The sequence below is a fragment of the Filicampus tigris genome, chromosome 7 (genome assembly GCF_054856515.1).
Source record: "Filicampus tigris isolate MCC_2025a chromosome 7, RoL_Ftig_1.0, whole genome shotgun sequence".
NCBI lineage: Eukaryota > Metazoa > Chordata > Actinopteri > Syngnathiformes > Syngnathidae > Filicampus > Filicampus tigris.
In genome coordinates this window covers 24,180,248-24,184,207 of record NC_141223.1, presented here as the reverse complement: position 1 = coordinate 24,184,207, position 3,960 = coordinate 24,180,248, and the positions used below count along the sequence as shown (strand labels likewise).

General features: G+C 43.8%; 1 non-coding gene across 1 annotated transcript; it reads right to left on the bottom strand.

Annotated features, from left to right (window-relative positions):
* On the bottom strand, positions 1-185 carry LOC147145294 (U2 spliceosomal RNA). The gene has a single exon (XR_015087635.1). It is a non-coding gene; the product is annotated as a U2 spliceosomal RNA (small nuclear RNA).
* Between the last annotated feature and the right edge of the window lie 3,775 nt (positions 186-3,960).

Sequence of the window (3,960 nt, the reverse complement as noted above, 5' to 3'; positions counted from 1 at the left end):
AGGGGGTGCACCATTCCTGGAGATACTGCAATACCAGGTCGATGCATGGAGTGGACGGAGCAAGCCCCTTTTCCATCTCCCAGTTCCAAAAATCAATTTAATATATAGTCCCCAGATAGGAGACGTATCAGATATTAAACTGATAAGAACAGATTTTTCTTTTGAACAAGTTTTATTGTTACAATGGACAAATGTTAGTCACATCTCTCCAATATGGAGCACAGCTCTATTCACAAAACAACATGTTCAAACAATATCCTTGTTAGCTTAAAAGTCATCATGTTAACCTTAATAATACCAGGTAAACTATGCATAATATACTGAAATTTAAAAGACAGATTAGATAGAACATATCAAGCCTGTTGTACAGAAGCGTAGTGTCCTTAGTAATTGGGACCTCATCCTACCCTTTCAAACAGCATTCCTCCGGTCCTCTCAGGGCGCCCATAGGAGTTCCTCACCCCTCTTGTTCCTTTTCAGCAGTCTCTCCCGGTGAACCAGACCGTCGCTGCCAAGACCTTTTATGTGTAGCTTCGGTTCCCTCCTCCGGGTGGGCACAGACGACTCTTCCTGGTGGCTGCGTCCTTGGCCTGCCGCCAGCAGCTGTCAGGGTAGCTGCGGCCATTCGGAGCACAGCCACAGGGGGGGTCTGTCTGTGCCTCCTTACCAGCAAGTTTCTGGAGGTCCAGATGGCGTCTTTGATGGCGGCGAGGGTGAGCCACTGCTTTTCAAAGTGTTCTTTAGGGTTTTCCAACTGGCTCACCCCATAGAGCACAAGCTGTGCGTTTAATGCCTCCCTTGCTGGCAAGTCCGGGAATTGTAGGTGGCCGGCTGTCGCCCACAGGTCTACAGCAGCACTGCACTCCCAGAGGAGGTGCCTCACCGACTCGTGGGCGCCACAACCAGGTCGGGGGCAATTTGAAGACGCTGACATTCCTCGGGAGTGCATAACGGACCTCACCGGGAGAATTTCATGGGCCACCATCCATGACAGGTCCCGAAGTCTGTTTGAGAGGGCAGGATGGTTGACATTGCGCCAAACCGTTGTGGGCTCACCAAATGCGAGGCCGGGAACTGGACTCACTGCTTCCCGCTTCTGCACAACAGAGATAAGAGATCTGTGATTTTTTAAAACATGACACTCTTCTTTTTCCAACTCAAACTTTCTTAAAAAATTCCTGATAAAAGAATAAAATGGTGGCAGATTAAAAGACACAGGGATTTTATGATCAGTAGGTATTAATTTTAGTTTCCGGAGGTATGAACCCATCCAGAAACGTGTCATTGCTTGGCTCTTCTGGCCACTTGATGGTTCAAGCGCATTTCTCAGGTGCAGGGCTACATATTGGCTCCCCAAGAAGAGATGGAGGTCCGGCACTCCTTTTCCTCCATTTTCCTTGGTTTTCTTCATGGTGTCTCTTTTCAGTCTCTCCCACTTGGAGCCCCAGATAAAATGAAAGAAGGCGCGGTCCAAATCTAAAAGCACATTTCTTGTTGGGGTAAAAACAGAACTGGTCAATAAAAGCAAGGGTAGAATAACAGCTTTTATAATTAAAACTTTCCCCTCTATAGTCAGGTCTCTCAGCCCCCAAAAACCAAGTCTTTTTCTCACTTTCCCAATCACGTCACCCCAGTTTGTTTCCCCGCCCCCATCTTTGCCAAATTTGATCCCAAGTATTCTCTGGTCCGTTTGTATCAGTGTCAGGGGTAGTCCTGTCTTTTCTGTCGCGGTCCACGGTCCATAAAATTGTGCTTGGGTCTCAGCTCTATTGAGTTTTGACCCAGAGGCCCTTCCGTACCAGTCAGTCAAGTCCAAGGCCCTTGTCACAGATAAAAGATCTGAACACAGGATGTTAAAATCGTCCATGTACAAGATGCACTTTGTTGTAAGTCCTCCGCCCCCAGGGATACTCACCCCCTTAATCATTTTGTCCCGTCTCAAAATCTGTGCCAGTGGTTCTATGCATAAAACATAGAGGAGAGCAGATAAGGGACAGCCTTGACGCACACCTGAGTTAATCTGGACTGCTTTTGTCAAATTCCCATTAACCATGAATTTGCTGCTAATGTTCTGATACAGCAGTTCCACCCACCCTATAAACCTTTGGGGAAGACCCAATTTTTTCAATAGCCTAAAGAGGTATTGATGTGAAACTCGGTCGAAGGCCTTCTCAAAGTCCAAGTTTAAGATTACTAACCGCATATTTCTGTCTCTTGTGTAGCAAATTGTGTCACGGATCAGCGTGAGGCTGTCTGTGATCTTCCTACCCGCTATGGCACAGGTTTGATCAGGGTCGATCAATTCGTCCAGTAAGACAGACAAACGCATAGCTAAAAGTTTACTAAAAAGTTTGCAATCAACATTTAAAAGCGTAATGGGTCGCCAGTTACCAAGGTCAGTCTTGTCTCCCTTTTTGTGCAATAGTGCGACTATCCCTACTCTGAAGCTATCTGGTAGTCGACTTGTTTTGTCCAACTCATTAAAAACAGTGATTAAATCTGGTGCCAACAAGTCCCAAAAGGTCAAATAGAACTCAAGGCAGAGGCCGTCCTCTCCTGGAGACTTTGCTTTTTTTGAATTGTCTTACACATTTATTTATTTCCTCTCGGGTAAAATCTTGAGTTAATAACACTTTGTCGGTCACGGTTTTCTCAATGAAATGTAATACTTCTGACATTGTCTCTAATTGAGTGTCTTTCTTGTCATACAGTCTCTGGTAATAAGTTTCGACTTCCTGGTTTATTTCACTGCTAATTTCCGTTATCACTCCATTTCCTTTTTGCAGCTTGAAGATACCCCCACCCTTGCTCAAATTTTTTTGAAGAAATACCTGGTACATTTTTCTCCTTCCTCTATTTCTTTTTCTTTGCTCCTTAATATTACGCCTCTACTTTTGATATTTGCTAGAAGTCTCAGTTCCTTTTTGACCTGTTTAATTTCCTCGTTAAAATTAATGCCCTTTTGTGATAAATTAAAATACCTTTGTAGTCTGTTTTGCAGGCCCAGCATGTGTTTCATTTCCTTCCTTCTTTTTTCCTTACCTGCTCTTTTAAAAAAGCTCTGAGTTCTTAGCTTTATCATTTCCCACCACTGTGCCCTCGATTCGTACAAGTCTTGAAGTGTTTGCCAGTCCTTGTACTGCTCCCTGTATTTAGCAACCAAGGCCTCATCCTCCAGCAGGGAGCAGTTCATCTTCCACAGTCCTCCTCCAATGGTGACACCAGAAGGCGGTGAAAGAGTACATGACAGTACTAGGTGGTCTGAGAAGAAAACAGGCGTTAATCTAGCATCCGTCGGTGGCCAATCACGTGTAAATATGTAGTCTATGCGAGAGGCTCTGGTGCTATCACTACTGAACCACGTGAAGCCCTCCTCTCTTGGATGCATGGTTTTAAAACAATCGTCTAATTTAAAAACCCGACACATGTCATTCAGTAAAACAGATGTTTTGTCCACTTTAAAATCCTCCCCAGCTCCCTTTCTATCCCTTATATTTAAAACACAATTAAAATCCCCTCCTATAATTAATGGTGCGCGACCTAGCATGTGGGGCTGCAGGTTTTCTAAAAGTTCATACCTATCATGTTTATCATTAGACCCATAAATATTTAAAAGGTTAAAATCCTGTCCTATAAATGTTAGGTGTGCGAACAGTGCTCGTCCATTTTCCACCACCGTGCTCCTTTTCACCTCAATTTGGGAATTGTTTATTAAAATGGCCACCCCGTCATTTCGATTTTCATTTGAGCCACTCCATAATGATGGGTGTGGCCACATTTCCTCCCACTGTTTGTAATTTCTTAAAAAAGGTAGACCACATTCTTGGATTAAAAACACATCAGACTTAATAGTTTTTAAAAAGGACAAGACGTTCTGGGCTCTAATCCTTGATTTCACACTTCTAACATTTATAGTTGAGAAGGTGAGAGTTGCAGGTATGATTTAAAATTAAAACACAA